Consider the following 12,904-nt stretch of genomic DNA (forward strand, 5'->3'; position numbering starts at 1 on the left):
CTGATTGAAAGCGGTTTTAATTTCCTTTAAGATTTCGTCTCAGAGATTTGCAAGCGCCTCCATCGTCACGTCCGATGAGGTCATAGCTTCTTTTCTCCCGGATCTAGAACTCCTGCCAGACACTGCAGGCTAGATATATTCACAGGCAAGCAAGAGATACCGAAATAATTCCTATCTAAGCTTTATAAAATGGAGACATTTAGTGCAAAGGTAGCGACAGCAACGGACCAAAAGTTCGGAGCAGCCAAGCAATCGCCATCTTACCGGAAGTCCTAATGTTACTTTCTGATTTTATTTTTTAAAAAGTCATTCACTATTGTAACTTTTTGCCACAGATGAATATGCATTGAATGTAGACTTTCAGGACTGATTGCAAAGATGACGTGAAAGAAAGCCTCTATTTGCAGAATTATATCAGCACAAAATTTCAGCAGGATTATACAAAAATGGCAACACTATGGTGGGGATGGGCATGAGAGGGATTGTATGTAGAATGTGAGTTAATGCCCTGACAGATCTTCAAACAGTCAAATTGTCTTCGTTGGAGACCCTGCCTTGAGGAAAATCAATTGAAAAACAAAGCAGATTATTTTTAATTTGAATTTCCAATGGCGTTTATTTCGGCTTGTGGAAAGGGGCTGCGAAATATACTTGAAGTATAATAGTATGATTACTGAAAAGCTATGAAATGCCACCACACACAGACCAAGGGCATAAAACATCATATGCTGCCAGAAGTGATGTTGCCTAAGCATTTGTTTAAGGGTTTGACATGGAAACCAGAGAAAACAGTTGTATGGCTTGTTCAAAGTTACATCAGCCAGTCATATGGGGATTACTCTTTCTTACGTGATCTGTCAGATTGAGTCAGCCTTGGTAGTAAATCTAAATTCTTAATTAACTGATAATGAATTATATCCTTAAAGCTTTTAACCTTGGGAGGCTGATTGGGGTGCCTTCAATTTCATAAAGCAATTCTTTTAAACCTTTCTTTTTCTACTTAGATGCATTTGAGTTCAGTTTCTGTACCAGCCTTTGACTCATTTCTCCTGTTGGCTGCACTGAGCTGGTGAGCATCAGATCTGATGCAACACCTCTGAAACCGTGCAGAGTTTTCCTTTCTTCCAGATCCAGGCATCATAATTCTCAGCAGGAGATAATCCATGCTGACCAGCAATAAAACCACAGCTGATTTGAATTTCTGCTTCTCCCTGAAACTTGAATCTTGCTGAGCCGGAAATCTGGAACCAAAACACAGTAGGATAGAAACACCCAGCAGGTTGAGAAGTAACAGAGTCGATGTCTGTTAATACCGTTCAAATGCATTTGTGTGCTCCTGATCACCAAAGAATATTGGATCTCAAGCTCCTTTTGCACTCTTCGTTGTGACACACACACACACAATTAAGGGTCAATGTGGTCACCTATGTGTGAGGCTACAGGTGGTGAGTGAGATGTTAACTGAATTGTTTATGTGCTTGCTGAGGAGAAGGTTATGGAAGCTAAGGATTCAAGGGAGATGAATAGTGTGTATTGGAACATTTCCAGTGCTATAAGGAGGTGGTGCTGGTGGTCTAAAGGATAAATCTCTGGGGCCTGATTAAATGTATCCCAGATAATGGGAAGCTAGGAAAGAAATTGCACGTGCCCTGGCAGAGAGATTTTCCATCACCCTTAGCCATGGGTGGGGTAGGGAAGATCTGGAGGATGGCTAATTATTGTGCCTTTAATTAAGAAAGGCTGCGAGGACAAGCCAGGGAAGTGCACACTGATGAGTTTCACAACAGTGGTGGGAAAGCTACTGGAGGCGATTCTGAGGGACTGTACCAGCATTTGGACAGGCAAGGATTGATAAGAGATTGTGAAGACAGCTCTGTGCGTAGGAAATTGTGCCTCAGAAATTTGAATTTTTTTTGATGGAGTAACAAAGAAGATTGCTAAGGTAGGATGGCTGACGTTGTCTACATGGACTTTAGCAAGGTCCTGCATGATGGTTATGGGACACAAAATTGACTTGCCGGAAGGAGTCGGAGGTTTGTTACTAGGAGCCGAGGGCTGTAACTGGTGATGTGCAACAGGAATCCGTACAGGGTCCACTTTTGTTTGTTATCCAAACTAATAATTTGTTCAGAATGCTATTAATGTGGTTAGTCAATATGTAAATGACACCAAAGTTAGCGATGATGGATCTACCATCAGAGTTCAAAACTACCTCCCTATTCCTCTTTGGCACTATTTATTTTTTTTAACGCCTTGCACTGGACTGTTTTTAATCACTGTCCATGATATTAAAAAAACAGATTCTGATTTAAAAGCAGGTGTGTGTGTTGTTCTGACTTAAATGTCTGAAAAGGATATGTGTAAGCACTGACGGAGCAGAGCACTTTGAAGAAGGTTATCCAACATTACAAAAGGATCCAGATGAATTGGTAAAGTGTGCCAAGAAATAGCAGATGGAAATGAACTTGAGAAGAGTTGATTTTGGTAAGTTGAGCCTAGGGCATGATTGTACTGTAAATGGGAGGACCCTTGAGAGTATTAAACAACAGAGGGACCTAGGGGTACAGAAAACAAGGCATTTAGCATGCTTGCTGTCATCAGTTAGGATATTGAATACAAGAGTTGCGTTGTCACATTGCAGCTGTTCAAGTCGTTGATGAAACCACACTTGGAGCATTGTGTGCAGTACTGGTTGCCATTTATAGGGAGGATGTCATTAAACTGGAAAGGACACAGAAAAGATTCACCAGGAAGTTACAGGGACAGGAAGGCTTGAGATACAAGGAGAAACTGGGACTTTTTCCCCCTGGAGTGTAAGAGGCTGATAGGTGACTTGATAACATGATGAAAGTGAATGGCCACAATGGCTTCCCCCGGCAGAGAGTCTAACAGCAGAGGACATCCTCTGTGAGAGAGGAAACATTTAAAAGGAACTTTTTTAACATTAAAGGTGGTGAGTATATATATGGAACAACTTATCAGAAGAAACTGTAGGTGCAGCTACAATTACAATGAACTAATTAGACAGATACATGAATTGAAAAGCTTCAGAGAAGTATCGATCAATTGCAGGGGAAATGGGACCAGCTCAGATCGACATTTCTGTTTAGCATGCTCCTCCACCCTATGTATCTCTAATTTATGTACCTTCTTTCCTCCAGTAGTCCTCACTAGTGCCATTCCCTTCACCCACATCCACCTCTCTCCCATCCTCCACCCTCACCCACCTCTCAGTCTCCCTTCTCTCTCACCCTCTCTGCAGCCCTAACAACCTCTACCAGCCTCTTCTCCATCCCACCCTCACCCGTCCTCTTCCCAAAACCCACCCTCCCCTGTCCTCTTCCCAAAACCCACCCTCCCCTGTCCACTTCCCCAAACCCACCCTCCCCGTCCTCTTCCCCAAACCCACCCTCCCCGTCCTCTTCCCCAAACCCACCCTCCCCCGTCCTCTTCCCCAAACCCACCCTCTCCTACTCCCTTCTCCATCCCACCCTCCCCCGTCCTCTTCCCCATCCCACCCTCCCCCGTTCTCTTCCCCATCCCACCCTCCCCCGTCCTCTTCCCCATCCCACCCTCCCCCGTCCTCTTCCCCATCCCACCCTCCCCGTCCTCTTCCCCAAACCCACCCTCCCCGTCCTCTTCCCCAAACCATCCTCCCCGTCCTCTTCCCCATCCCACCCTCCCCTGTCCTCTTCCCCATCCCACCCTCTCCCACTCCCTTCTCCAAATCCACCCTCCCCCGTCCACTTCCCCAAACCCACCCTCTCCACCCCCTTCACCAAACCCACCCTCTCCACCCCCTTCACCAAACCCACCCACTCCACCCTCTTCTCCATCCCACCCTCCCCCACCCTCTTCTCCATCCCACCCTCCCCGTCCCCTTCTCCAAACCCACCCTCTCCCCCCTCCTCCTCTCCCGCCCCCTTCTCCAATCCCACCCTCCCCGCCCCCTTCTCCAATCCCACCCTCTCCCGCCCTCTCCAAACCCACCCTCCCCCGTCCACTTCCCCAAACCCACCCTTCTCCGGAGCTTATGCCATCCTCCCTCACATCCTCCATACCCTGCCTCCTCAATAGTTACTTGGTTCAGAATATTTTGACACAGTGTTAAAAGAGCTTAGTGGCTATTTTAAGGAGTACGCAGAACGTTCTTACTTTGTGGGTGAATGAAAGCTGCATTCTTTCATACTGAATGTACTGTGCCCGTTACCATGTCAGGTGCTGACTCTCTTTTTCCAGCCTATCATTCGGAGCATTTTTCCTCACTATACATTGGTTTAAGAGTAAAATCCCAGACAGAGGGTGATCTGGTAGGAGTTACTTCAATTTTCCATTTTTTGTTAAACATTTTGCCTATTGGAGAAAGTTCTTGGCATATAAAAGAGGAGGCAAATTAAGTTCAGCAGATAACTTGTCTCAATATGCTAGACACAGGAAGGAACAACATTACTGCATGTGTCTGTTGTGTCTGCACAATTGGAGCCTGATGAGAAAAGAAATTAGGGTTAAGGTTTTGATGTTGCATTTTTAGAAAATTTAGTGCATAGAAAGTGATTATTGAGTTGAAATGCATATTTAGTCCACATCACTCTTTTCTCTGAAGTTATTTTCCTCCTTCAAGTATCTTTCTTATTTTCTTTTGAAATTGACAGCTGAATTTTTCTCAGCTCATTTTCAGACAGTTATACACAATTTGCTTCAGGAATAAACTTTCCTCTGGTCCCTAAGGCTACGTCCACACTAGACCAGATAATTTTGAAAACGTCGGTTTCGCGTAAAAATGATAGGCGTCCACACTAAGCGTTTTTAAAAATAGCTCTGTCCACATTAAAACGGATATTTCAGCAAATCTCCTCCTACTGCGCATGCGCAGGACACATCTACCGAAAACAAACGACATGTTTGGTGTCAAAACTCGCCGTGAAAGACTTGCTGTGCGTTTGTCCAGTTACAGACTAGAAAAACTTAAACGACGGACAGCTGTTGGCTCTCGTGCAGGAGGACTTAAAAGTAAAAAAAAAACAAATACTGGAGCGTATGGAGGCAACCGACAGGGAGTTCATGGACAGATTGACCCGGCTGACGATGAACATTGAAAAACTGACGAACTCTGTTGCATTAATAAAGTACCTTGTTAAATGTATAGAACATGTCTGCATCAGTATTATCTTGTGTTTCCATACAATGTTACATTAGGCTGTTACACATCTATTGTCAGAGAAGTACTTGCATAAATAGGTAAACCACCTTCATACGAGCAAGGACAGAAAACAGGGCAAAGTGAGTATACTTATTTATTCAGTAAGTTATGGGTCAAAGTATTTGGTGAGTACATTTCTAACTCTTCTGGCTTCAGTCTCGTTGCCATCTGTTCTGAAATTGTTAGGTTACGTTCAAGAAAACAATGAAATAGCGTGCGGCCATCTGACAGCGTTTTCAGATTTCTCCGGTTACCCCATCCACACTGATCTGCCCGAGCGGTGTTTTCAAAAGTACACACCCTGGACAGCGTTTCTGAAAAGCTCTGTTTTCAGGGGATGAAAACGCCGTTTTAGTGTGGACGGAGGGTAAAAACGAAGAGAAAAAGCTTCGGTTATGGATTTACCCGGTATAGTGTGGATGTAGCCTCAGTGTAAGAAGAGATGGTAGCAGCCAATTTGCAGACTGGAAGATCACACGCACTACAAAATGATAATGACCAAATAATCAGTCCTCACTTTTTTTAAAAAAAGTCATTGAATTGCTTTTATCACGAAATCATCAAGAATTTATTACAGAGGTAGAGTCTCTCTTGCGCTTTCACTCTCTCTCGCATCCCCTCTCACACTCTTTCTCGCTGTTTCCTGTTCCCTTAAGGTTAGACACTCTATGCTTGGGGTAAAAGACTATGACTATCTATCCTGTCAATGCTCCTCATATTTTGTATTCATACTTCTCAAGGTCACCACTCAGTTTCCTGTTCTCTGTTGAGACTAAACCCAGTTTATCCAATCTCTCCTTTCTAGGCAACAACCTGGTGAATCTCTTCTGCATTCTTTCTCATAAATTCTTACAGAATGGTGATCAGAACCTCATAGTCCTAGTGTGACATAATATTCTGTATGTGGACAACATGATGTACCAACTCTGTTTACTGTAGCCTGATATAATCAGCAAATTGTGTGGTATAATGTATAAAAGTGTTTTTCATCTATTGGGCTTGCTGCACTAGATACACAAGAAATAAATGAAGGAGAAGGTGGGTGAACTAGTGAGCCTCCTAGACAGGCAAACCTCTCATCAACCCCACTCTTTCTACTTGGGGTCCCAGGATTCTTTTGGATCTGTCTTGAATAAAGTCATTAAACACCTACAACTTTTTGAGATGCAGCATCCCAAACATTCATATACATTTGAATAATACCTATACTTTTTAAGTGAGACAATGATGCTCCATTCTGATCTCTAACTTGAGGGCACAACTTCTCAACTACTACCCTGTCAGACTTTCTGGCATTTTAATGAGCTCACCTCCCATTCTTCTAAATTTCTCTGCAATTTCTGTCCTTTGCTCCAGTTCCCTTTAGATATTATGTCAGGTGTAAATTTTAAGTCAAGAAATTTTGCTTTCCCGAGTTATTTGGGAGAATAGATCAAAAGTTAATATATGGAAGTTGATCAGGGATCAGATATGATCCCATTGTATTTGTTGGGGCATTGAATACAAAAGTAAAGAGGTTATGCTCCAACTTTATGAAAACTTAGAACTCAACTGGATAATTGCGAGAACTTGGATAATTGCAAGCTCTTCTGGTCACCAAGGGATAGGAAGGATGTGTATTGTTGGAGAGGCTGCAGAGGAAATTCACCAGCTCAGGGATAGAACAGCTCAGTTAAGAGAGATCGGAGAAACTAGGTCTGTTCCAAGATAGTGTGGAGATTATGTGGGTAGGTCACCAAACTACTATATATTCTACTGTTAAATTCCTTTTAAGAGACATATTTTTGAACTATCTAAACAAACCAGTGATTTTACAACCTCCTGAAGGACTTGGCAAGCTTGACTCTCAGAAATGTAGGAATGGCACCATGAAGAAATAGTTGTTTGGCTATCATTGCCAGAAGAGAGGGTGGAAGAGTGATTGGAGAGGATTTCAAGCCAGATTAAAGCATCGGGGCCTGGAAATGAAAAATGAGCTGCCACTACCATATGCCAGCCAAGATCCCCCACCTGAGCTGTCCCATCTGCCAGTGCTTGACCTGTCTGCCTCTCTTCTCACTACTAATAGTATGGGAGGGAGGTGCAGGGGTCTTGGGTACCACACTGCCAGGTTCGGGAGCAGTGTTCCCCTACAGTCGTTGGGCTCATGGGCCAGCTGCACTCACCTCTGTGCTGAACGGACTCTGCAGGCTGTGGTCTGACTTTCGGGGTCTCACCGCTTCATGTTCTCTGTATTATTTGTTTATATTTTTTACTATTTGCACAATTTGTCCTCCTTTGCACATTAGGTGTTGGTCAATCTTTGTTATGAGTGGTTTTTGAGGATTCTGTTGTATTTGCTTGTTTTCTTGTGGATGTCTTAAGAAAGTGCATTTCAAGGTTGTATATTATATATGTACTTTGTGTTTTGAACTTTGGTTTCCCTGGAACGGAAGAAGGGACATGGTTGAGGTATGTAAAAACATTGAGAGGTATAGGTAAAGCAGACTGCAAGAAACTTATTTCCAAGTCAGAGAGATAAAACCAGAGAACATAAATGTCGGGCAATGTGGAAGACAATAGACAATAGATGCAGAAGTAGACCATTCGGCCCTTCGAGCCTGCACCACCATTCTGAGATCATGGCTGATCATCTACTATCAATACCCGGTTCCTGCCTTGTCCCCATATCACTTGATTCCCCTATCCATAAGATACCTCATCTCATAAGAGATTCAGAGGGGATAAGAGGGTGACAACCTTTACTCAAGAGGTAGCAGGTACTTGCAGTGCACTGTGTGTGAGAGAGTGGTTGTAGCTGAATTTCTGTCAGCATTTAAGTGAACACTTGAATCACTAAAACATGGAGGGCTATGGACGAAGTGCTGGGCATTTGGGGTTATTTCAAAAGGCACCCACTGGTTGGTGTGGATGAGTTAGGCTGAGTGGCCTGTTTCCAAGCTATGTGATTCTGCGAAAGGCAAGCTTGAGGATCTGAGAATCTTCTCATCTCAGCAATCAGTCTTTTTAATCTTTGTTGCACTCCCTCAGAGATTAGTTGTATCCTTCCTTCTTAAGAGACCCAGTTTGTACACAGTATCCCAGGTGTGCTGTCAGTAGAGCTCTGAATAATTGTAGGAAGACTTCTTTATGTTAGTGTCCCTCTCTCATTGTTATAAAAGTCACAATACCACAACTAATACCTTATTATTTTCTGTCATACTCCCAGTTGATTTGTATTGAATTTGTAGCTAGTACTGATAGCACTGGTGTTTCTCAGTTTTTAAAAATAAAGTCTACTTTTCTGCTTTAGTTAAAATAGATAATTTTATGTGTCCATATAATGCTGCATCTATGACCTTTTTCTCAATAATTGAACCTGGCCATCTCCCATTGCAGCTTCTTCACATCTCCTCCATTACTGATTGTCCCACCTCATCCTGCAGTCTCAGCCTGCTCCAGATCTCTGTACACTTGGTCCTCTCATCTAAGTTAGTGATATCAGTTTGCTGATTGGGAACAATGACTCTTCCTTTTGGTGCTTTTACTGGGTTTGCTGCCCTTAACTTCTACAGGACTTAAGGCTGGTGACATCAGTGCCAAATGCAAGTGGCTCCTGGTGCTGTTGTCTATTGATGCTCTTTCCAATCAATTGAGATGCTATGATAGAGATTGTGAGATCTGTCTAAAACCCATACTTCTCCAAATCTCCATTTCTCTAATTAAACACCACCCCAACTAAAATGGTAGATGGTTTCAAGGACTCCCTTTCTGGATCTGCTCCTGGACTTCATGGAAAATTTCAACAAAAGCATTGGAGTAGAACCAGAGATAAAAACAGTACCTGGAGCACTAGTCTTGAAGGACCTGAATACTGTAGTTCAAAACTGCATCTGTGGGGAACGTGACTACTTTGGCACAGAAATGTTGAATCAGTCACCTCTCTGTCTATGAATGTTGTAACCAAAACCAAATAATGCTGTCATATCCTGCCCTCCATTCACAATTTGACTGCAGTATTTGAAAAGTGAGCACCCTCTCCAAAAACACTCAAGGTGTTTATGAAACTTAAATGTCTTTGGCCATTCACCTGATGTCGTCGCTTACAGTATATGTATGTTAAAATAGCTGATAACCTGAGCAATGATACTTCCACCAGTTTACTCAACACATGCCATCTGAAATTATCAATTTACTATTTTTCTATCCATTAACCAATCCCTAATCCTGGAATTAGCCAAAATTCCATGAAATTTAATCACATATTAATAATTCCCTGTGTGACACTCTCTCAAATGCTTTCTTAAAATTCAAAAATCTATCAGTTTTCCTTTTATATAGCTTGCACTAAACACTCTCAACAAAACATTAAATTCCTTATTGTACAGAATTTCCCTTTCATTAAACCACAATTATTGTTCTTGTGATAAACCTACTATTTAAATATACAATGTTTTGGCACTCTTAAAGAAATCTTAAAAATACTTTATTAAATGATGCAATGATAAAGGTCCAGCAACACACACAAAATGCTGGTGGAACGCAGCAGGCCAGGCAGCATCTATAGGGAGAAGTACGGTCGATGTTTTTGGGCCGAGACCCTTCGTCAGGACAGATAAAGGTCTTACTGTTGCATTGGCTACTAGCAGATTTTATCCTTTGATGATATGCAAGTATATTTTAGTAAAATTTAAGATAATTAACATAATGCACTAAACCAGTCCAGATTTTCCATTGATTCTATCCAGAGCAGAATGTTGACTCCGTTATTTGCAGACTTGACTTACCCTCTTGAATGATTAGAAGGAATTTTATCTATTCAGAATGTGAATCTTTAAGGAAATATATGAAGTTGAATCCTGATTGCTTTCTTTTCCTTCTCAGTCCTCAAAAAAAATTACTAGTGATCTTTAGAACTGAGATGTTCATATTGTAGCAAATGGTGAAGCAGCAATACAAATCAGTGTCTTTCTCAAATGTCAGGTTTATGAAAGGACTGGAATTTCTCAAGCTCAGTGCTGCAGACATCTCTCCTGAGGTGGGTGATAGGACAGTGGGAATTTGGGCACACAAGAGTCCTCAAGCAAGCAGAGTAATCAATTACATAGAACAATTCAGAAAAAGAGCAAACCATGCAGTTTTGAAATAAACCATGATTTCAAGCTAACATTGTAATCGTTGATAGTTAATGGGTATCCTTAAGCAATGCAACAAATGTCTCTTTTCTTCCTGGCCTTTGCAAGACTGTGGAATGTCACCTTTTCTTTTAAGCACAAAATCTAATTGGAGTTAAATTCCAAAACATAGAGACAATATGAAATAATAATTAAAATGTCATTGTGATGCCTCTTAGAACTTCAAATGAACTTTTATCTTGTGCACTTAAATGGCAAGAATAACAAAGGAGTTGCTGCAATTTGAGAGGGGGAAGCATAACTCACATGTATCAGTATTGCAATGGAATAAAGGAAATTACAGAGACATGAGAGAGGAGCTTACCCAGGTGCATAGGAGGAGGTTACTGGTGGGGATGACGGCAGAGCAGAGATGGCTGAGGTTTCTGGGAATAGTTCACAAGGTGTAGGATACATATGCCCCACAGAATAAGTAGTTCTCAAATGGCAGGGGTAGGCAACGGTGGCAGACAAGGGAAGTTCAGGACTGCATGAAAGCCAAGGAAAGGGCATATAATCTAGCAAAGGTCAGTGGGAAGTTGGGTGATTGGGAAGCTTTTAAAATCCAACAAAAGGCAACTAAAAAAAGCTATAAGGAGGAAAAAGATGAAATATGAGGGCAACCAGCCAAGAATATAAAGCAGGATAATAAAAGTGTCTTCAGTTATATAAAGGGTAAAAGGGAGGTGAGAGTTGCTATTGGACGACTGGAAAATGATGCTGGTGAAGTGGTAATAGGGGACAAAAATGGCGAATGAACTTAATGGGTACCTTGCATCAGTCTTCACTGTGAAAGATATTAGTTGTGTCAGGGAGCAGGAGTGAGTGCCATTGCTATTAAAAAGGGAAATGTTCTAGGCAAAGACAAATTTCTTAAGGTGGATGTCACCTGGGCCAGATGGACTACATCCCAGAGTCCTGAGAGATGTTACTGAAGAGATAACAGATGCATTGGTCGTGATCTTTCAAAAATCATTTGATTCTGGCATGGTCCCAAAGGACTGGAAAATTGCAAATGTCACTCCACTCCTTAAGAAGGGAGGAAGGGGAAAAAAAATTATAGGTCAGTTAGCTTAACCTCAGTGGTTGGGGAAGTGTTGGAATCTATTATTAAGGATAAGGTTTCGGGGTACTTGTAGACTAATTAAAAAAATGTCAAAGTCAGCATGGTTTCCGTAAAGGGAAATCTTACCCAACAGATCTGTGAGAGTTTTTTGAGGAAGTAACAAGCAGAGTGGACAAAGGAGAGGTAGTGGATATCAATTACTTGGATTTTTGGAAGGCATTTGATAAGATGCCACATATGAGGTGGCTTAATAAGATAAAATCCTATGGTGTTACAGGAAAGATACCGGCATGGTTAGAGGAATGGTTGACAGGTAGGAGGCAGTGAGTGGGATTAAAGGGGGCCTTTTCTGGTTGGCTGCAGTGACTAGTGGTGTTCGTCAGTGGTCAGTATTGGGACCGCTACTTTTCACATTGTTTGTCAATGATTTGGATAACAGAATTGATGGCTTTGTGGCAAAGTTGTGAATGATACAAAGATAGGTGGAGGGGTAGGTAGTGCTGAGGAAGCAATGTGATTGCGGCAGGACTTGGACAATTTTGAAGAATCAGCAAAAAAGGTGGACGATGGAATGCAGTGTTGGGAAATGTATGATAATACATTTTGGTAAAATAGTGCGGACTGTTATCTAAATGGGGAGAAGGTTCAAAAATTAGATGTGCAGAGAGACTTGGGAGTCTTCGTGCAAGACTCCCAGAAGGTTAATTTACAGGTTGAGTGTGTGATAAAGAAAGCAAGTGCAACATTGGTATTTATTTCAAAGGAGATAATGCTGAAACTTTATAAGACACTGGTCAGGCTGCACTTGGAGTCTTGTCAACAGTTTTAGGCCCCATATCTCAGAAAGGACGAGTTGTCATTGGAGAGAGTTCCGAGGGGCTCACAGGATGATTCCGAGAATGAAAGGGTTAACGTATGAGGCACGTTTGGCAGCTTTGGCCCTGTACTTGCGGGAATTTAGAAGAATGTTGGGGGGGGGGGGGGGTTCTCAATGCAACCTACCGAATATTGAATGGTCTAGGTAGGGTGAATGTGGAGAGGATGTTTCCTATGGTGGGGCTATCTAGAACTAGAGGGCAGAGCCTCATAATTGAGGGGCAACCTTTAGAACAGAGGTAAGGAGGAATATTTTTTAGCCAGAGAGTAGTGAATCTGTGGAATGCTCTGTCACAGACTGCGATGGAGGCTACGTCCACGGGTATATTTAAGGCGGAAGTTGATAGTTTCCTGATCAGAGTGGGCATCAAAGGATGTGGTGAGAAGGTAGGTGTATGGGCTCAAGTGGGATCTGGGACTGGCCATGTTAGAATGGTGGAGCGGACTGAATAGCCTAATTCTGCTCCTATGTCTTATGGCCTTATGGTCTTTCTTTTGCTGATAATCTGATGAAACACTTGGGACGTTTTCACCCTGCACTAAATATGCTATACCTGAATTGAATGTAAAATTATATGAATTTATGGGAGCGGAGTACATCAAAAGGAA

At 42.2% G+C, this 12,904-nt stretch overlaps 1 protein-coding gene across 4 annotated transcripts in view; it reads left to right on the forward strand.

The window, feature by feature from the left end:
* Nucleotides 1-12,904, forward strand: part of fhod1 (formin homology 2 domain containing 1) — a 305,371-nt gene that overhangs the window by 44,350 nt on the left and 248,117 nt on the right. The gene's annotated exons all lie outside the window — the stretch shown is intronic.

The sequence above is a fragment of the Hemitrygon akajei genome, chromosome 17 (genome assembly GCF_048418815.1).
Source record: "Hemitrygon akajei chromosome 17, sHemAka1.3, whole genome shotgun sequence".
Taxonomy (NCBI): Eukaryota; Metazoa; Chordata; class Chondrichthyes; order Myliobatiformes; family Dasyatidae; genus Hemitrygon; species Hemitrygon akajei.